Genomic DNA, 22,344 nt, shown 5'->3' on the forward strand with positions numbered 1-22,344 from the left:
TGGGGTTGCTGGGAGTCAGACACGACTGAGCGACTTCACTTTCACTTTTCACTTTCATGCATTGGAGAAGGAAATGGCAACCCACTCCAGTGTTCTTGCCTGGAGAATCCCCAGGGACGGTGGAGCCTGGTGGTCTGCTGTCTCTGGGGTCGCACAGAGTCGGACATGACTGAAGCGACTTAGCAGCAGCAGCAGCAGCAGATAGGAAGGGGCCTATAGACCTTGAGAAATATAAGCCAGATCAAGGAACTATCTGAAACTGAATTGACTGCCCACAACAGCTCCAGAGAAATTCCTATATATATTTCTACTCTAATCACATTTTTAATTTTTTATGTTCTTTATTACTCCGTTAAATTTCATTTTTATAACCTCCTATTACTTTGCAAAAAGAGGACCCTATTTTTAAAGCAAATTATGTATATATATATATTTATAATTTTTGTGATTGATTTTGTTTTGTATTTTTAACATAGTATTTTTGAGAGTCTAATCTCTACTCTAGATTTTTAATCTTTGCTTTTGGGTATTTGTTAAAAATTTTGTACTTTTAATAATCTAAACTTCAGTATCCATTTTCACTTAGGGGTATGATTACTAGCTTGATTGCTCTATCCCCTTTTGACTCTCCCTTTTCTCCCCCAGGTCACCTCTATCTCCTCCTTCCCTCTTCTCTTCTATACTTAACTCTGAATCTCTCTGGTGTTCCTGGCTGTGGAGAACACTTAAGGAACTGATTACTGGCTAGATTGTTCTCTCCCCTTTTGACTTCCCCTATTCTCCTCCTGGTCACCTCTATCTCCCTCCTCCCTCTTCTCTTCTCTATGTATTTCTGTGAACCTCTCTGGGTGTTCTAGACTGTGGAGAGCACATAGGGAATTGATTACTGACTAGAATGCTCTCTCCCCTTTGACACCCCTCTTCTCCTCCAGGTCACTTCTATCTCCTTCCTCCCTCTTCTCTTCTCCATGTAACTCTGAACCTCTCTGGGTGTCCCTCACTGTGGAGAATTTTTTCACCATTGACCCAGATGTTTTATCATCTGTGCTGTATGGATGGAAAAGTCTTAGCTCGGTTCAGTTCAGTTCAGTTGCTCAGTCGTGTCCAACTCCTTGCGACCCCATGAATCGCAGCACTCCAGGCCTCCCTGTCCATCACCAACTCCAAGAATTCACTCAGACTCACGTCCATCGAGTCAGTGATGCCATCCAGCCATCTCATCCTCTGTCGTCCCCTTCTCCTCCTGCCCCCAATCCCTCCCAGCATCAGAGTCTTTTCCAATGAGTCAACTCTTCGCATGAGGTGGACAAAAGTACTGGAGTTTCAGCTTTAGCATCAGTCCTTCCAAAGAAATCCCAGGGCTGATCTCCTTCAGAATGGACTGGTTGGATCTCCTTGCAGTCCAAGGAACTCTCAAGACTCATCTCCGACACCACAGTTCAAAAGCATCAATTCTTCAGCGCTCAGCTTTCTTTAAAGTCCAACTCCCACATCTATACATGAATACTGGAAAAACCATAGCTTTGACTAGATGGACATTTTTGGCAAAGTAATGTCTCTGCTTTCCAATATGCTATCTAGGTTGGTCATAACTTTTCTTCCAAGGAGTAAGCGTGTTTTAAGTTCATGGCTGCAGTAACCATCTGCAGTGATTTTGGAGCACCCCCAAAATAAAGTCTATCAGTGTTTCCATTGTTTCCCCATCTATTTGCCGTGAAGTGATGGGACCGGATGCCATGACCTTAGTTTTCTGAATGTTGAGCTTTAAGCCAACTTTTTCACTCTCCTCTTTCACTTTCATCAAGAGGCTTTTTAGTTCCTCTTCACTTTCTGCCATAAAGGTGATATCATCTGGATATCTAAGGTTATTGATATTTCTCCTGGCAACCTTATTTCCAGCTTGTGTTTCTTCCAGCCCAGCGTTTCTCATGATGTACTCTGCGTATAAGTTAAATAAGCAGGGTGGCAATATACAGCCTTGATGCATTCCTTTCCCAATTTGGAACTAGTCTGTTGTTCCATGTCCAGTTCTAACTGTTGCCTCCTGACCTGCATATAAATTTCTCAGGAGGTAGGTAGGTAAGGTGGTCTAGTATTCCCATCACTTTTAAGAATTTGCCACAGTTTATTGTGATCCTCACAGTCAAAGGCTTTGGAATAGTCAATAAAGCAGAAGTAGATGTTTTTCTGGAACTCTCTCGATTTTTTGATGATCCAATGGATGTTGGCAATTTGGTCTCTGGTTTCTCTGCCTTTTCTAAATCCAGCTTGAACATCTGGAATTTCACAGTTCACATACTGTTGAAGCCTGGCTTGGAGAATTTGAAGCATTACTTTGCTAGCATGTGAGATGAGTGCAATGTGCAGTAGTTTGAGCATTCTTTGGCATGACCTTTCTTTGGGATTGGAATGAAAACTGTCCTTTTCCAGTCCTGTGGCCACTGCTGAATTTTCCAAATTTGCTGGCATATTGCGTGCAGCACTTTCACAGCATCATCTTTTAGGATTTGAAAGAGCTCAACTGGAATTCCATCACCTCCACTAGCTTTGTTCGTAGTGATGCTTTCTAAGGCCCACTTGATTTCACATTCCAGGATGTCTGGCTCTAGATGAGTGATCACACCATCATGATTATCTGGGTCGTGAAGATCTTTTTTGTACAGTTCTTCTGTGCATTCTTGCCACCTCTTCTTAACATCTTCTGCTTTGGTTAGGTTCATACAATTTCTGTCCTTTATTGTGCCCACCTTTGCATGAAATGTCCCCTTGGTATTTCTAATTTTCTTGGAGAGATCTCTAGTCTTTCCCATTCTATTGTTTTCCTCTGTTTCTTAGCACTGATCACTGAGGAAGGCTTTCTTATCTCTCCTTGTTATTCTTTGGAACTCTTCACTCAGATGGATATATCTTTCCTTTTCTCCTTTGCCTTTCATTTCTCATTTTTCTCAGCTATTTGTAAGTCCTCTTCAGACAACCATTTTGCCTTTTTGCATTTTTTTCCTCCCTTGGGGATGGTCTTGATCACTGCCTCCTGTACAATGTCATGAACCTCCGTCCATAGTTCTTCAGGCACTCTGTCTATCAGATCTAATCCCTTAAATTAATTTGTCAGTTCCACTGTATAATTGTAAGGGATTTGATTTAGGTCATACCTGAATGGTCTAGTGATTTTCCTTACTTTCTTCAATTTAAGTCTGAATTTTGCAATAAGGAGTTCATGAGCTCCTGGTCTTGTTTTTTTTTTTTTGCTGACTGTAGAGAGCTTCTTCATTTTTGGCTGCAAAGAATATAATCAATCTGATTTTGGTATTGACCATGTGGATGCCCATGTGTAGAGTCTTCTCTTGTGTTGTTGGAAAAGGGTGTTTGCTCTGACCAGTGTGTTCTCTTGGCAAAACTCTGTTATCCTTTACCCTGCTTCATTTTGTACTCCAAGGCCAAATTTGCCTGTAACTCCAGGTACCTCTTGACTTCCTACTTTTGCATTTCAGTCCCCTATAATGAAAAGGACATTTTTTGGGGGGGGGGGAGTGGAGGTGTTAGTTCTAGAAGGTCTTGTAGGTCTTCATAGAACCATTCAACTTCAGCTTCTTCAGCATTACTGGTAGGGGCATAGACTTGGATTACTGTGATATGGAATGGTTTGCCTTGGGTCCACTGACAAGATGGTGGAGTAAACAGATGTCCTCTCATCTTCTCCTGCGAGATCTACAAAATTACAACTTGCTGCTGAACAACCATCAACAAAGAATGTTGGATCCCACCACATAAAGATACTCCACATACAAGGGCAAAGGAGAATCCCCAGCAAGATGGTAGGAGGGGCAAAATCACATTGGGAATCCAACCCGATACCCACCAGAGATGCTGAGAGGGCTCAAACAAAACCTTGAGCACACCAGGAGACCCCACAGAGACTGAGCCAGACCTGCTTTCAAATGTTTAAGTATCTCCTGCGGAAGTAGGGGCCAGTGTCTCCCTGGCCTACCACAGGGGCAGAAGCTCTGGGTGCAGCTAACCTGGGTGTGGCATAAGCCCTCTTAAAGCCAAGCGAAGTGAAGTCGCTCAGTCGTGTCCGACTCTTTGCGACCCTGTGGACTGTAGCCTACCAGGCTCCTCAATCCACGGACTTCTCCAGGCAAGAATACTGGAGTGGGTTGCCATTTCCTTCTCTAGGAGATCTTCATTAACCCCAGCATAGAGCTGGCAGAGCTTATCCAGGACTGAGGAAACAGGCTCTTTGAGGGCACAAATGAAACCTTGTGTGCACCAGGACCCAGGAGAAAGGAGCAGTGACGCCGAAAGAGACTGGCCCAGACTTGCCCAGGAGTGTCCAGGAATCTCCAGTGGAAGTGTGGGTTGGTGGTGGCCTGCTGCAGGGCTGGGGGCACTGAGAGTGGCAGTGCATGCATGGCACATTTTAAAGGAGGTCGCCATTATCTTCATTACCTCCATCATAGTTTGGCCTCAAGTCACACAACAGAGAGGGAACACAGCCCCACCCATCAACAGAAAATTGGATTAAAGATTTACTGAGCATGGCCCCACCCAAGAGAATAAGACCCAGATTCAGTCTCAGTCAGTCTCTCCCATCAGGAAGCTTCCATAAGCCTCTTATCCTTATACATCAGAGGGCAGACAGAATGAAAACCACAATCACAGAAAACTAATCAAACTGATCACATGGATCACAGCTTTGTCTAACTCAATGAAACTATAAGCCATGCCTTGTAGGGCCACCCAAAATGGATGGGTCATGGTGAAGAGTTCTGACAGAATGTGGTTCACTGGAGAAAGTGAAAGTGAAAGTGAAGTCGCCTAGTCGTGTCCGACTCTTTGCGACCCCACGGACTGTAGCCCACCAGGCTCCTCCGTCCATGGGGTTCTCTAGGCAAGAATACTGGAGTGGGTTGCCATTTTCTTCTCCAGGGGATCTTCCTGACTCAGAGATCGAACCCAGGTCTCCCACATTGTAGGCAGATGCTTTGCCATCTGAGCCACCAGTGAAGTCCAAGAACGTGGTTCACTGGAGAAAGAAACAGCAAATCACTTCAGTATTCTTGCCTTGAGAACCCCATGAACAGTATGAAAAAGCAAAAAGATAGGACACTGAAAGAGGAACTCCCCAGGTTGGTAGGTGCCCAATATGCTACTGGAGAACATTGGAGAAATAACTCCAGAAAGAATAAAGAGATGGAGCCAAGGCAAAAACAACACCCAGTTATGGATGCAACTGGTGATGGAAGTAAAGTCCAATGCTGTAAAGAACAATGTTGCATAGGAACCTGTAATATTAGGTCCATGAATCAAGGTAAATTGGAAGTGGTCAAACAGGAGATGGCAAGAGTGAACATGACATTTTAGGAATCAGTGAACTAAAATGGACTGGAATGGGTGAATTTAATTCAGATGACCATTATATCTTCTACTGTGAGCAAGAATCCCTTAGAAGAAATGGAGTAGCCCTCATAGTCAACAAAAGCATCTGAAATGCAGTACTTGTATGCAATCTCAAAAACGGTAGAATGATCTCTGCTTATTTCCAAGGCCAAGAGCCTCTTGAGAAGAGTGGAAAAGCTGGCTTGAAACTCAACATTAAAATACTAAGATCTTGGTATCCTGTCCCATCACTTATAGCAAATAGAAGGGAAAAAGTGGAAGCAATGACAGAGTTTGTTTTCTTGACTCCAAAATCACTGTGGATGGTGATGCAGCCATGCCATTAGAAGATGCTTGCTTCTTGAAAGGAAAGTTGGGGCAAACTTAGTGTGTATGTGTGCTTAGTCATGTCGAACTCTTTGCAACCTCATGGACTGGTAGCTTAGACAGCATATTAACAAAACAGAGACATCACTTTGTTGATAAAGGGTCATATAGTCAAAGCTATGGTTTCTTCAGTAGTCATGTATAGATGTGAGAGTTGGACCATAAAGAAGACTAAGCACCATAGAACTAATGCTTTCAAGTGGTGTGTGGAAGAAGACTCTTGAGAGTCCCTTGGACTACAAGGATATCAAATTAGTTAACCCTAAAGGAAATCATTTAAAGGAAATTAACTTATATGCAGAGTACATCATGAGAAACGCTGGGTTGGAAGAAGCACAAGTTCAAATCAAGATTGCCAGGAGAAAAATCAATAACCTCAGATATGCAGATAACACCACCCTTATGGCAGAAAGTGAAGAGGAACTCAAAAGCCTCTCGATGAAAGTGAAAGAAGGGAGTGAAAAAGTTGGCTTAAAACTCAACATTCAGAAAACGAAGATCATGGCATCTGGTCCCATCACTTCATGGAAAATAGATGGGGAAACAGTGGAACAGTGACAGACTTTATTTTTCTGGGCTCCAAAATCACTGAAAATGGTGATTGCAGTCATGAAATTAAAAGATTCTTACTCCTTGGAAGGAAAGTTATGACCAACCTAGACAGCATATTGAAAGCAGAGACATTACTTTGCCAACAAAGGTTCATCTAGTCAAGGCTGTGGTTTTTCCAGTAGTCATGTATGTATGTATGTGAGAGTTGGACTGTGAAGAAAGCTGAGCACAGAAGAATTGATGCTTTTGAACTGTGGTGTTGGAGAAGACTCTTGAGATTCCCTTGGACTGCAAGGAGATCCAACCAGTCCATCCTAAAGGAGATCAGTCCTGGGTGTTCATTGGAAGGACTGATGTTGAAGCTGAAACTCCGATACTTTGGCCACCTGATGCAAAGAGCTGACTTATTTGAAAAGAGTCAACCTTACCCTGATGCTGGGTAAGGTTGAGGGCAGGAGGAGAAGGGGACGACAAAGGATGAGATGGTTGGATGGCATCACTGACTCAATGGACATGGGTTTGGGTGGACTCTGGGAGTTGGTAATGGACAGGGAGGCCTGGCATGCTGCAGTTTTGGGGGTCGCAAAGAGTCAGACTCGACTGAGTGACTGAACTGAAAGGAACTGAAAGGAAATCAACTCTGAATATTCATTGGAAGGACTGTTGCTGAAGCTGAAGTTGTGTCTGACTCTTCTGTGACCTCGGGACTAGAGCCCACTAGGCTCCACTGTCTGTGGGACTTCCTAGGCAAGAACAATGGAATAGTTTGGCATTTCCTTTACCAGAGGATCTTCCTAACCCAATTCATCTCTTGAATTGGCAGGCAAATTCTTTATCACTGAGCCACAAGGGAAGCCATGAGAAACAGCATCCCTTTCTATTCTTTCTCTTGTTGTTGTTATTCAGTCGCTAACTTGTGTTTGACCATTTGTAACCTCTTTGCATCAGTCTTCCATGTATCTTTCACCCCTAACTACCCTGATTAATTTAGAATTTGATATCACTCAAGTCTTGGAATACGGAATGAAGCAGGACAAAGGCTAATAGAGTTCTGCCAAGAGAACACACCCTTTTCCAACAACACAAGAGAAGACTCTACACATGGACATCACCAGATGGTCAACACCGAAATCAGATTGATTATGTTCTTTGCAGCCAAAGATGGAGAAGCTCTATACAGTCAGCAAAAACAAGATCAGGAGCTGACTGTGGCTCAGATCATGAGCTCCTTATTGCCAAATTCAGACTGAAATTGAAGAAAGTAGGGAAACCATTAGACCATTCAGGTATGACCTAAACAAAATCCCTTATGATTATACAGTGGAAGTGAGAAATAGATTTAAGGGACTAGATCTGATAGAGTGCCTGATGAACTATGGACAGAGGTTCGTGACATGGTACAGGAGACAGGGATCAAGACCATCCCCATGGAAAAGAAATGCAAAAAAGCAAAATGGCTGTCTGGAGAGGCCTTACAAATAGCTGTGAAAAGAAGAGAAGTGAAAAGCAAAGGAGAAAAGGAAAGATATAATCATCTGAATGCAGAGTTCCGAAGAAGAGCAAGAAGAGATAAGAAAGCCTTCCTCAGCGATCAACACAAAGAAATAGAGGAAAACAACAGAATGGGGAAGACTAGAGATCTCTTCAAGAAAATTAGAGATACCAAGGGAACATTTCGTGCAAAGATGGGCTCAATAAAGGACAGAAATGCTATGGACCTAACAGAAGCAGAAGCTATTAAGAAGAGGTGGGAAGAATACACAGAAGAACTGTACAAAAAAGATCTTCACAACCAAGATAATCATGATGGTATGATCACTCACCTAGAGCCAGACATCCTGGAATGTGAAGTCAAGTGGGCCTTAGAAAGCATCACTATGAACAAAGCTAGTGGAGGTGATGGAATTCCAGTTGAGCTATTTCAAATCCTGAAAAATAATGCTGTGAAAGTGCTGCACTCAATATGCCAGCAAATTTGGAAAACTTAGCAGTGGCCACAGGACTGGAAAAGGTCAGTTTTCATTCCAATCCCAAATAAAGGCAATGCCAAAGAATGCTCAAACTACCACACAATTGCACTCATCTCACACGCTATTAAAGTAATGCTTCAAATTCTCCAAGCCAGGCTTCAGCAATTCGTGAACCGTGAACTCCCAGATCTTCAAGCTGGTTTTAGAAAAGGCAGAGGAACCAGAGATCAAATTGCCAACATCTGCTGGATCATCAAAAAAGCAAGAGCGTTCCAGAAAAACATCTATTTCTGCTTTATTGACTATGCCAAAGCCTTTGACTGTGTGGATCAGAATAAACTGTGGAAAATTCTGAAAGAGATGGGAATACCAGACCACCTGACTTGCTTCTTGAGAAACCTGTATGCAGGTCAGGAAGCAACAGTTAGAACTGGACATGGAACAACAGACTGGTTCCAAGTAGGAAAAGGAGTACATCAAGGCTGTATATTGTCACCCTGCTTATTTAACTTCTATGCAAAGTACATCATGAAAAACTCTGGGCTGGAAGAAGCACAAGCTGGAATCAAGATTGCCAGGAGAAATATCAATAACCTCAGATATGCAGATGACACCACCCTTATGGCAGAAAGTGAAGAGGAACTCAAAAGCCTCTTGATGAAAGTGAAAGAGAAGAGTGAAAAAGTTGGCTTAAAGCTCAACATTCAGAAAATGAAGATCATGGCATCTGGTCCCATCACTTCATGGGAAATAGATGGGGAAACAGTGGAAACAGTGTCAGATTTTATTTTGGGGGGCTCCAAAATCACTGCAGATGGTGACTGCAGCCATGAACTTAAAAGATGCTTGCTCCTTGGAAGGAAAGTTATGACCAACCTCGATAGCATATTGAAAAGCAGAGACATTACTTTGCCAACAAAGGTCCATCTAGTCAAGGCTATGGTTTTTCCAATGGTCATGTATGGATGTTAGAGTTGGACTGTGAAGAAAGCTGAGTGCCGAAGAATTGATACTTTTGAACTGTGGTGTTGGAGAAGACTCTTGAGAGTCCCTTGGACTGCAAGGAGATCCAACCAGTCCATTCTAAAGGAGATCAGCCCTGGGTTGTTCTTTGGAAGGAATGATGGTAAAGCTGAAACTCCAGTACTTTGGCCACCTCATGCGAAGAGTTGACTCATTGGAAAAGACTCTGTTGCTGGGAGGCATTGGGGGAAGGAGGAGAAGGGGACGACAGAGGATGAGATGGCTGGATGGCATCACCGACTTGATGGATGTGAGTTTGATTCAACTCCGGGAGTTGGTGATGGACAGGGAGGCCTGGCGTGCTGCAATTCATAGGGTCGCCAAGAGTCGCACACGACTGAGCGACTGAACTGAACTGAACTGAACTGAACCACTCAAGTCACTGTTTCCATTATTTCCCCACCTATTTGCCATTAAGTGATGGGACCATATGCCATGATCTTAGTTTTCTGAATGTTGAGTTTTAAGCCAACTTTTCCACTCTCCTCTTTCACTTTCATCAAGAGGCTCTTTAGTTCTTTTTTGCTTTCTGGCATAAGGGTGCGTCATCTGCATATCTGAGGTTATTGATATTTCTCCCGGCAATCTTGATTCCAGCTTGTGCTTCATCCAGCCCATCATTACTCATAATGTACTCTGCATATAAGCTAAATAACTGGGTGACAATGTACAGCCTTGACGTACTCCTTTTCCTATTTGGAACCAGCCTGTTGTTCCATGCCCAGTTCTAACTGATGCTTCCAAATCACTGCAGATGGTGACTGCTGCCATAAAATTAAAAGATGGTTGCTCCTTGGAAAAAATTATGACCAACCTAGATAGCATATTAAAAAGCAGAGGCATTACTTGGCCAACAAAAGTCCGTCTAGTCAATGCTATGGTTTCTCCAGTAGTCATGTATGGATGTGAGAGTTGGACTATAAGGAAAGCTGAGTGCTGAAGAATTGATGCTTTTGAACTGTGCTGTTGGAGAAGAGTCTTGAGAGTCCCTTGGACAGCAAGGAGATCCAACCAGTCCATCCTAAAGGAAATCAGTCCTGAATATTCATTGGAATGACCAATGCTGAAGCTGAAACTCCAATGCATTGACCACCTGATGCAAAGAACTGAAAAGACCCTGATTCTGGGAAAGATTGAAGGTGGGAGGAGAAGGGGACGACAGAGAATGAGATGGTTGAATGGCATCACCGACTCAGTGGACATGAGTTTGAGTAAACTTCAGGAGTTGGTGATGGACAAGAAAGCCTGGCGTGCTGCAGGCTATGGGGTTACAGAGTCAAACACATTGAGTGACTGAACTGAACTGAACCAGTCAAGCCAATCAATCAGATTATGTAAAAATGTCATTCAGAACTTTTGGTTTTTAATTTCCCCAGGTACCAGCGGTAGTTTCCCAGGTGGCTCAGTGGTAAAGAATTCCACTGCCAGTGCAGGAGACTCAGGAGATGCAAGTTTGATCTCTGGGTTGGGAAGATTCCCTGGAGAATGAATGGCAACCCACTCCAGTATTCTTGCCTGGAAAATTCCATGGACACAGGAGCCTGGCAGGCTACAGTCCATGGGGCTGCAAAGAGCTGGAAATGACTGAGTGACTGAACACACACACAGCACCCAGGAGGTATGAGTAAACTTGGAGTTTGATTTTGTTATGGCCATTTCATGCCTTGTATTAAAGATACATAAATAGTAATTTCTGTAAACCATATGCCTGTATATATAGCTGTATATGTATATTCTTTCTGTAAATTTGGATTTTAAGATACAGTTACATATTGAGAGGTGGGAGAAGGGGAGAGAAAGAGAAAACTAGAGAAATATTATGGACATGAGAGAGAATAAAGATCTAATAAACTCAAATATTCCTTGAGTGAAAGTCGCTCAGTCGTGTCTGACTGTGACCCCATGGACTGTACAGTCCATGGAATTCTCCAGCCAGAATACTGGGGTGGGTAGTGTTTCCCTTCTCCAGGGGATCTTCCCAACTCAGGGATCGAACACAGGTCTCTCACATTGCAGGCAGCTTCTTTACCAGCTGAACCACAAGGGAAGCCCATTCCTTGGGATAATGTGTAAAAACAAGCTTCTTTGGTTGTGGTGACACAATTTCATGAATTGTTATATGCCCTTGATACTCATAAAAAGCAATAAAAAATGTATGTTTTTTCAAAATATAAAAAAGCTATATATGTACTATTAGAAACACTTGCAGATTGTACAGCCCAAGAGAAAAATGAGCAAAGGTACTAAGCCAGCACTTCACAAAAGGATGTCTATAAAGTACAGTGAGTATGAATTGAATGTTGCCAATTGTTAATATCGGGCAGCAAAATTTGCTTTTCCTGCACCTATTTCATATTTGACTGATTTTATATGGTCAGATAGCAGGCAAGAAAAGCCTCTTTATCCCTTTTCATATATATAATCATATCTTTGTTATTTGGGGGTTTTGATCACATTTCTCAAGTCCTGTGAGCTCGTTCTAGTCCTAATTCTGATCTTTGTCCAACCTTTTATGATGTCCATGGTGCATAAGCATAACAGCTACACACATTGTGACAATTCCACACTTATGAAGAGTAACTTTCTTCATGTTAGTCATCTAAGGATATTGTATTGTACCCATATTTTTTCATTGTACTCTGTCTTCCTAATCATAATGCTAGATCCTAACAGGAAGGGACTTTAGCTGTTTTTCTCAACTTTATATTTTAACAAAGTATGTGAGTATAAATGTGCACGTGCATGCATGCTCAGTTACTCAGCTATGTTCAACTCTTTGCAGTCCCTTGGACTGTGTCCTGCCAGGCTCCTCTGTTTCTGGAATTTTCCACACAAGAACACTGGAGTGGGTTGTCTTTTCCTTTTTCAGGAATATATGTGCACTTGTACAAAAATCAATTTAGAAAAATTAAGTTAAGAAGTAAAAATATAACAAGGAGAATGAAGTGAGGTTAAGACAATGATTCTGAAACAAGTATAATAAACAGAATTTTAAATGAAGTGTTGAAAACTAATTAAACAAGAGATATAGAAGCAATATGGATTAATTACATTGACAATGACATAGAGATAAAATATACTATATTCAGAGACTGTTTGGTCATGTAGCACATGCTCATCTATTTTTGTTGAATAAATCAGGAATAGGTTTCATTATTGGAGAAGGCAATGGCACCCCATTCCAGTACTCTTGCCTGGAAAATCCCATGGATAGAGGAGCCTGGTAGGCTGCAGTCCATGGGGTCGCCAAGAGTCGGACACGACTGAGCGACTTCACGTTCACTTTTCACTTTCCTGCATTGGAGAAGGAAATGGCAACCCGCTCCACTGTTCTTGCCTGGAGAATCCCAGGGATGGTGGAGCCTGGTGGGCTGCCGTCTATGGGGTCGCACAGAGTTGGACACGACTAAAGTGACTTAGCAGCAGCAGCAGGTCTCATTATATATGAATGTTTAACATATGGCAAGGTTGCATTTCACTTTATTTGGAAAAATGAAATTTTTTGTAAGAACTGACCGAAATGTCTATCTGAATTATATGAAGCTCTTCCTCCTTCAAACATTTCACAGAAAATTAGGGAGAATATGACCTCAGTGTAAGAGTTATGAACACATTATGGATGAACAGCTTGAAATCTATGTATAAAATTTTTGAGTGGGCTGTGTGCTCAGTCAGTCACTTGTGTGACTCTTTGAGACTCTAGGGACTGTAGGCTGCCAGTCTCCTCTGTCCATAGTATTCTTCAGGAAAGAATACTGGAGTGGGTTGCCATGCCCTCCTCTAGGGGATCTTCCAGACACAGGGATCAAACTCACGCTCTCTTACATTTCTTGCATTGACAGGCAGATTCTTCATCACTAGCACTGCCTGGAAAGCCCCTGACATTTATCGAGCCCTAAATGTGTCACAGCCATTAAGGCTCTGGACATTGCTAGATGTACCCTGGGGGACAAAACCATCCACAGTTAGAATCAGAGTTTGAATTTCACTATCTTATATTTTTGTAGCATTGATATACTAGCAGTGGAGGAAACACAATATTACTGATTGTTATATTTGACCACACAAAATTTATATAGACTCACAATTCCCCTCAAATACACCTATATATAATAGGAGAACTGAAGGGCAAATAGCCAGTTGGTGAGAAAAAAATCTAGTCTTAAAAGTTGAAAAGAAATGCTTTCACTTCATTTTATACTGCTCCATAGCTAATACCTGATTTCTTTACCCCAGTTTATTAATAAGATACTTGGACACATGTTCTACTTTTACTGGAAACACTTTATGCCTCTCATCCCTCTTCTAACTGTACCTTCATTCCTGTAATTTCCTTGGCATCACTGAACATAGCTTACTGAATTCAATGTCATTTCTCTTTTTAGCCTCAAAAACACATTGATATTTTAAGCAAGGAAACAGCCACAGTGATCACTGGGCTGAGTCTGGTTGTGTTGGTTCTCAGGTCATGTCATGTAAACACTTTTGAATTTCACTTTGCCTGAATTTTATGCAGTGTCTTTTGAATTCTTGGACTCACCTGCATGAGAACTCTGAGAGGAAGTTCTTCCTATGGAAGTCTGAATCCCTTCCTGGATGGTTGATGATGGAGATTGAAGCTCTCTCCCCAAATGAGACAGTGTGTGTCATCACTCAGTCGTGTCCGACTCTTTGTGTGACCCCATGGACTGTGGCCTATGAGGCTCCTCCATCCATGGGATTTTCCAGGCAAAAGTACTGGAGTGGGTTGCCATTGCCTTCTCCAGGGGAAATGAGACAGTAGATAGAGTTAAACCCTGATCTTGTAGCCAGACTTAGGAGTTCAAAAGCCACAATTTGTCTCATCCATGCCTAGATTAGACAAGCTCAGGGATGCAGCAGGGGGTGTGGGGATATTTACAGCTCTCTATGCCTGCTGCCAGAGAAGGCAATGGCACCCCACTCCAGTACTCTTGCCTGGAAAATCCCATGGATGGAGGAGCCTGGTAGGCTGCAGTCCATGGGGTTGCCAAGAGTCGTACAAGACTGAGCAACTTCACTTTGACTTTTCACTTTCATGCATTGGAGAAGGAGATGGCAACCCACTCCAGTATTCTTGCCTAGAGAATTCCAGGGATGGGAGAGCCTGGTAGTCTGCCGTCTATGGGGTTGCACAGAGTCGGACACGACTGAAGCGACTTAGCAGCAGCAGCAGCAGCAGCAGCATGCCTGCTCATTAGGAACATTTCCCTAAGTATTAATACACTTATTAATTATTAATGTGCTTATTATTAATAAGCACATTATTTCCCTGTGGCACTTGGTCTGGACATTTGTTTTTCTTCTTCTGATTTTCTGCTCCCAGGAAACCAGGTTATCAGCCAGCTGAATTCAGTTCGTATTAATTCTTTTCCATTAACTTTCCTGCTTGTCAAGGGTTTAAACTCCCAGCACCCATTTCCACCTCAACTTTAAATTTTCTCCAATGTGGGAGACTAATGCAACTGTCTTGAATGGTTCTCCTGAATAGTCAATGCATTGCCTTGCTGTAGGGACACAGCCCATGATATTCTTAGAAAATTTTTATTTCCCTCTTTATAAGGGGTATTATTTCATTTCTTTAATGTGAAACATTGGACAGTGTGCTCCTTGCTTTCCTGATTCTTCTGATAAAACCATTAGGAGTTTCATATTTATATCTGAAGTTATAGCTGTCATGTATCCCCTCATTATAAAATATATGTTAGTTATAAGAGATGTATTTAATATTTTAATCACCATATTTCACTTTAGCACATTATAGGGATTATCTGTTGAAATTTAGAGAAGTTTATTCTGTGAAGTAATATAGTATGTTCTCCATTCCCTGTTTTAGGAATGGGGCTCAGAGGTATTTAATGTTCTGCTGAAATTTTCAAAATCTCGAATATGTTAGCTTACATTTTTTAAAAAGCTAGCTGATAATACAAATTAGTTTGTCTTTATCCTTAAAATGAGAAGATTAACTTGGATTATCCACACTGGAATGAGTAATGGCAATTGTTCTCTAAATGTGGAGGAAAACAGAAGAATAATTGGAGTCAGAGAGACACTTGAAGATGCTATGCTGCTGAATTTGAAGATGAGGATGGACCATGAGACAAGGAATGCAGATGCCCCTAGAAAGTGATATAGGAAGGCAATGAGTTCTTCCCTGGAGTGTCCAGTGCATCTCAGCTTTAGAAGATTCTTGCATTCAGCCTAATGAGAGGAATATAAATTTCTGATCTCTAGAACTTTAATTTTTAAAAAACCTTTAGTGTAGTAATGTGTATCTGAGTTTAAGCTTCTCAATTCAATCATTTAGTTTCCCCTGGATTAAAGTTTTTTTGTGTGTATGTTAATTAAATAACAAAATTACAGGCAATTTGGAATATTTGCCTTATTTGCTGAATCACTGTCTTATTTCTTGGTTCATTGTATATAAATGTTGTACTATCTTGAGGACATAAGTTAGGAAAAGGAGTTCATATCAAAAGTAATGTCTCACATTCTAAGTCTTATTGTCTAAATTCCTACATTCCTTAAATTTCATGTTAATTCAAACTTTAATTATTTTCATTCCTCTACTCTCCAACTTTCTGTAAAGGTTTCTTTCAACATAATAGATGGGACTATGTATGAGTCTGTGGGCATGTATGGCTATGTGTGTGAGTATGTTTTTTAAGATAAAATATATGCAAATAATGCATGCATGTACACACAAACACACCTTACTCTTAAATATATTATTTGGGCTACACAAGTATTTTACAGTTTTCATTTCTTCTCACAACAGCTCTCAGAATTATGTTTTTCTGTGTTGCCTTCAGAAAAAACAGAATCTATGGGGATTGCATTTATAACAGTTACATAACAAAGCATTTAATAACCTTCTTGAGTTACATATAAATGAAATCATGCAGTGTGTACTCTAAATTTTTATGACTTTTAAAATTCTTCAACGTGCACTTTAGCAAGCACAGTTTGTTATTCACAATTACACTTTAATAAATTTATTAGAATTTTAAAATTATAATGTACATGCAAGGGTATAAAATGGAGCACAAACATCTGAGTCACACCTAACAAGGGCAGGAAATATCTCTTCTAACTGGGAAAAAGCAGAGTTTCATATGTGGATATTACAGTAGTCAAATAAAATTAAAACAATTCATATTTAGCCAATTCATTTCCCCCTGAAAATTGGAAGATTAGTCTATATATATATAAAAGGAGTGAAATGACATTAGTTGGTTCAAGACAGAAGAGCCATAAGGATGCACACAACATCCTGGATAAAACTTAGAAGCACAATAGAGATCCATGCCTGTGTGGACTCATGAGAAACTCTGGAGACATCAGGGCAACTCTCCACTGAACCATCCCATTTGATAATAAAGCTATTGTATTAAATAATTTTATCTCAGGAAAGTTTGTATGCAGCAACACCTGATACAACAATCTGATCAGACAGAACTGAGATCTTTGAAAGATAATATGCATAAGGTGGATCATAGAAAAAGCAAGGGAATTTCAGAAAAACATCTACTTCTGCTTTGTTGACTATGGAAAAGCCTTTGACTATGCGGATTACAAAAAACTGTGGAAAATTCTTAGAGATAGGAAATCCAGACCATCTTACCTGCCTCCTGAGAAATCTGTATGCAGGTCAAGAAGCAACAGTTAGAGCTGGACATGGAATAACACACTGGTTCCAAATTGGGAAAGGAGTTACGTCAAGGTTGTATATTGTCACCTTGTTTATTTAATTTACACACAGAGTACATCATGTGAAATGCCAGGCTGGATGAAGCACAAGATGGAATCAAGATTGCCAGGAGAAATATCAATAACCTCAAATATGCAGATGACACCACCTTTATGGCAGAATGCAAAGAGGAACTAAAGAGCCTCTTAATAAGAGTGAAAGAGGAGAGTGAAAAAGCTGGCTTAAAACATAAAATTCAAAAAACAAAGATCTGGGGAGGCAGTCCTAAGATGGCAGAGGAATAGGACGGGGAGACCACTTTCTCCCCCACAAATTCATCAAAAGAACATTTGAACGCTGAGTAAATTCCACAAAACAGCTTCTGAATGCTGGCAGAGGACATCAGGCACCCAGAAAAGCAGCCCATTGTCTTTGAAAGGAGGTAGGAAAAAATATAAAAGACAAAAAGAGAGACAAAAGACGTAGGGACGGAGCTCCATCCCAGGAAGGGAGTCTTAAGAAAGAGAGAAGTTTGCAAACACCAGGAAACACTCTCACTGCCGAGTCTGTGGCAAGCCTTGGAACCACAGAGGGCAACATAACAGGGAGGAAAAATAAATAAATAATTAAAACCCACAGATTACGTGCCCAACGGTAACTCTCCCAGCGGAGAAGCAGCCCAGATGCCTGCATCCACCACTAGCAAGCAGGGGCTGGGCAGGGAGGTGCGGGCTGCATTGCTTAGAGTAAGGACCGGCCTGAATGCCCCAAGGGCAATCTGAGGGAACTAACTTGGGCTAGCAAACCAGACTGTGGGAGAGCTACCACGCGAAAAGCCCTAACCTAAGACACCGCCAGGTCCACTCACAGAACAAAGAACTGAGCAGAGCTAGCCGGCTGCAGACCATCCCCCTCCGGTGACAGGCAGTCAGAGCCGGAAGGGGGCAATCACGGCCCCAGAGAGGCATTATCGTCCAAACTGCAAGCAGGCTTCGTTGCTAACTAAGACTTCTTGGGATTCTGGACGGTCAACATCTGCCTGAGAAGGTGTGCTGGTTGTACACCCAGAAAACCAAGCAGCAGGGACGGGAGAGGTGATAAGTCGCAGCAACCGCAATCGCCAAACACCTGGTCACCTGAGCTGCTCGGACTTGGGAAGGGCACAAAACACAGGCCCAACCGAGTCTGTGCCTCTGAGGAGTACCCGAGTACCTGAACCTGAGCAGCTTAGACCTCTGAAGTGCATACAACCCAGGGCTGGCCTCAGACAGTTTCCAGCAGAGCAACCTAGAGCCTAAGCAGTGTAGACAGGGAAAGCACACATGCCGTGAGCGGGGGCAAACCCAGTGTGGTAGAGACATTGCAAGCACATGCCAGTGTTATTTGTTTGCAGTGTCCCTCCCTCCCCACAGCATGACTGATCAAGTGAGCCTAAAAAGGTGTACACCACTGCCCCCTTGTGTCAGGGCAGAAATTAGACACTGAAGAGACCAGCAAACAGAAGAAGCTAAACCAGAGGGAACCTCCTTGGAAGTGACATGTGCAACAGATTAAAACCCTGTAGTTAGTACCGACTAGATAGGAAGGGTGGAGAAGGCAATGGCACTCCACTCCAGTACTCTTGCCTGGAAAATCCCATGGACAGAGGAGCCGGTAGGCGGCAGTCCATGGGGTCGCTAAGAGTAGGATACGACTGAGTGACTTCACTTTCACTTTTCACTTTCACACATTGGAGAAGGAAATGGCAACCCACTCCAGTGTTCTTGTCTGGAGAATCCCAGGGATGGGGGAGCCTGGTGGGCTGCCATCTATGGGGTCGCACAGAGTTGGACATGACTGAAGTGACTTAGCAGCAGCAGCAGCAGCAGATAGGAAGGGGCCTATAGATCTTGAGAAATATAAGCCGGATCAAGGAACTATCCGAAAATGAACTGACCCCACACTGCCCACAACAACACCAGAGAAAGTCCTAGATATATTTTTACTATTTTTACTATCATTCTTTTTTTAAAAATTCTTTTTTAATTTTTAAGTCCTCTATTACTCCTTTAATTTTCATTTTTATAACCTACTTTTACTTTGCAAAAAAAAGAGAGACCCTATTTTTTTAAAGCAAACTTGATATATATTTTTTTAAAAAAATTTTTGTGAAAAATACTTTGTTTTTTTTCCTTTAATATTGTATTTTTGAAAATCAAACCTCTACTCTAGATTTTTAATCTTTGCTTTTTGGTATTTTTTAAATCAGTTTTGTACCTTTAAGAACCCAATCTTCAGTACCTAGTTTTACTTGGGAGCAAGATTACTGGCTTGAGTGCTCTCTCCCCCTTTGCACTCTCCTTTTTCTCCACCATGTTGCCTCTATCTCCTCCCTCCCTCTTCTCTTCTCTACCCAACTCTGTGAATCTCTTTGTGTGTTCCGGATGGTGGAGAACACTTAGGGAACTGATTATTGGCTGGAACTCTCTCTCTCCTTTTGATTCCCCCCTTTATCCTCCTGGCCACCTCTGTCTCCTTCCTCCTTCTTCTCTTCTCTGTGTAACTCTGTGAACATCTCTGAGCGGTCCAGACTGTGGAGTGCACATAAGGAAGTGATTACTGGCTAGCTTGCTCACTCCTCTTTTGATTCCACCTCATCTCATCCTGGTCACCTCTATCTCCCTCCTCCCTCTTCTCTTCTCCATGTAACTCTGTGAACCTCTCTGGGTGTCCCTCACTGCGGAGAAACTTTTCATCTTGAATCTAGGTGTTTTATCAATGGTGCTGTATAGATGGAGAAGTCTTGAGGATACTGTAAAAATAAGACTGAAAACAAGAAGCAGGGGGCTTAAGTCCAAATCCTGAGAACACCAGAGAACCCTGACTCCAGGGAACATTAATCGAAAGGAGCTCATCAAACACCTTCATACCTACACTGAAACAAAGCACCACCCAAGGGCCAACAAGTTCCAGAGCAAGACATACCATGCAAATTCTCCAGAAACACAGGAACACAGCCCTGAGCTTCAATATACAGGCTGCCCAAAGTCACTCTAAACCCGTTGACATCTCATAACTCATTACTGGACACTTCATTGCACTCCAGAGAGAAGAAATCCAGCTCCACCCACCAGAACACCAACACAAGCTTCCCTACCCAGGAAACCTTGACAAGCCACCCCTAAAACCCCACCTGCAGCAGGGAAACTCCACAATAAACAGAACTCCACAAACTGCCAGAATACAGAAAGGCCACCCAAAACACAGCAATATAAACAAGATAAAGAGACAGAGGAATACCTTTATAGAGGACTACTGCACAATTGCACTCATCTCACATGCTGGTAAAGTAATGCTCAAAATTCTCCAAGCCAGGCTTCAGCAATATGTGAACCGTGAACTTCCTGATGTTCAAGCTGGTTTTAGAAAAGGCAGAGGAACCAGAGATCAAATTGCCAACATCCACTGGATCATGGAAAAAGCAAGAGAGTTCCAAAGAAAATATCTACTTTTGCTTTCTTGACTATGCCAAAGCCTTTGACTGTGTGGACGACAACAAACTGTGGGAAATTCTGAAAGAGATGGGAATACCAGACCACCTGACCTTCCTCTTGAGAAATCTGTATGCAGGTCAGGAAGCAACAGTTAGAACTGAACGTGGAATAACAGACTGGTTCCAAATAGGAAAAAGAGTACATCAAGGCTGTATATTGTCACCCTGCTTATTTAACTTATATGCAGAGTACATCATGAGAAACGCTGGACTGGAAGAAACACAAGCTGGAATCAAGATTGCCGGGAGAAATATCAATAATCTCAGATATGCAGATGACACCACCATTATGGCAGAAAGTGAAGAGGAACTCAAAAGCCTCTTGATGAAAGTGAAAGTGGAGAGTGAAAAAGTTGGCTTAAAGCTCAACATTCAGAAAACGAAGCTCATGGCATCCGGTCCCATCACTTCATGGGAACTAGATGGGGAAACAGTAGAAACAGTGTCAGACTTTAATTTTTGGGCTCCCAAATCACTGCAGATGGTGACTGCAGCCATGAAATTAAAAGACGCTTACTCCTTGGAAGGAAAGCTATGTCCAACCTAGATAGCATATTCCAAAGCAGAGACATTACTTTGCCAACAAAGGTTCATCTAGTCAAGGCTATGGTTTTTCCTGTGGTCATGTATGGATGTGAGAGTTGGACTGTGAAGAAGGCTGAGTGCCGAAGAATTGATGCTTTTGAACTGTGGTGTTGGAGAAGACTCTTGAGAGTCCCTTGGACTGCGAGGAGATCCAACCAGTCCATTCTGAAGGAGATCAGCCCTGGGATTTCTTTGGAAGGACTGATGCTAAAGCTGAAACTCCAGTACTTTGGCCACCTCATGCAAAGAGTTGACTCATTGGAAAAGACTCTGATGCTTGGAGGCATTGGGGGCAGGAGGAGAAGGGGACGACAGAGGATGAGATGGCTGGATGGCATCACTGACTGGATGGACATGAGTCTGAGTGAATTCCGGGAGTTGGTGATGGACAGGGAGGCCTGGCGTGCTGAGATTCATGGGGTCACCAAGAGTCGGACACGACTGAGTGACTGAATTGAACTGAACTGAAAGGAACAGGATAAATGCCCACCAAACCAAACAAAAGAGGAAGAGATAGGGAATCTACCTGATAAAGAATTCCAAATAATGATAGTGAAACTGATCCAAAATCTTGAAAACAAAATGGAATCACAGATAAGTAGCCTGGAGACAAGGACTGAGAAGATGCAAGAAAGTTTTAACAAGGACCTAGAAGAAATAAAAAAGAGTCAATATATAATGAATAATGCAATCAATGAGATAAAAAACACTCTGGAGGAAACAAATAGTAGAATAATGGAGGCAGAAGATAAGATTAGTGAGATAGAAGATAGAATGGTAGAAATAAATGAGTCAGAGAAGAAAAAAGAGAAATGAATTAAAAGAAATGAGAACAACCTCAGAGACCTCTGGGACAATGTTAAACGCCCCAATATTTGAATCATAGGAGTCCCAGAAGAAGAAGACAAAAAGAAGAAGCTGTGTGTGTGTGTGTGTGTGTCCATGGTAAAATACACATAACAAAAATGCTGCCATTTTAGTAATTTTAAAGTGTGCCATTCGGTGGCATTAAGTACACGCGCGATATTGGGTCGCCAGTACCACTGTCTAGTTCCAGGACTTTTTCATCCCCCAAAGGAAACCCCTTACCTCTATCAGTCGCTCCCCTGGCCCCCCTTCCCGGCTGCTTTGGGTAGATCAACACGATATGAATGGAATCATGGAACAGTTTCTCTTATGTATCTTGCTTCTCTCAAGGCTTTTTTTTT

The sequence above is a fragment of the Bos taurus genome, chromosome 1 (assembly GCF_002263795.3).
Source record: "Bos taurus isolate L1 Dominette 01449 registration number 42190680 breed Hereford chromosome 1, ARS-UCD2.0, whole genome shotgun sequence".
Lineage (NCBI taxonomy): Eukaryota > Metazoa > Chordata > Mammalia > Artiodactyla > Bovidae > Bos > Bos taurus.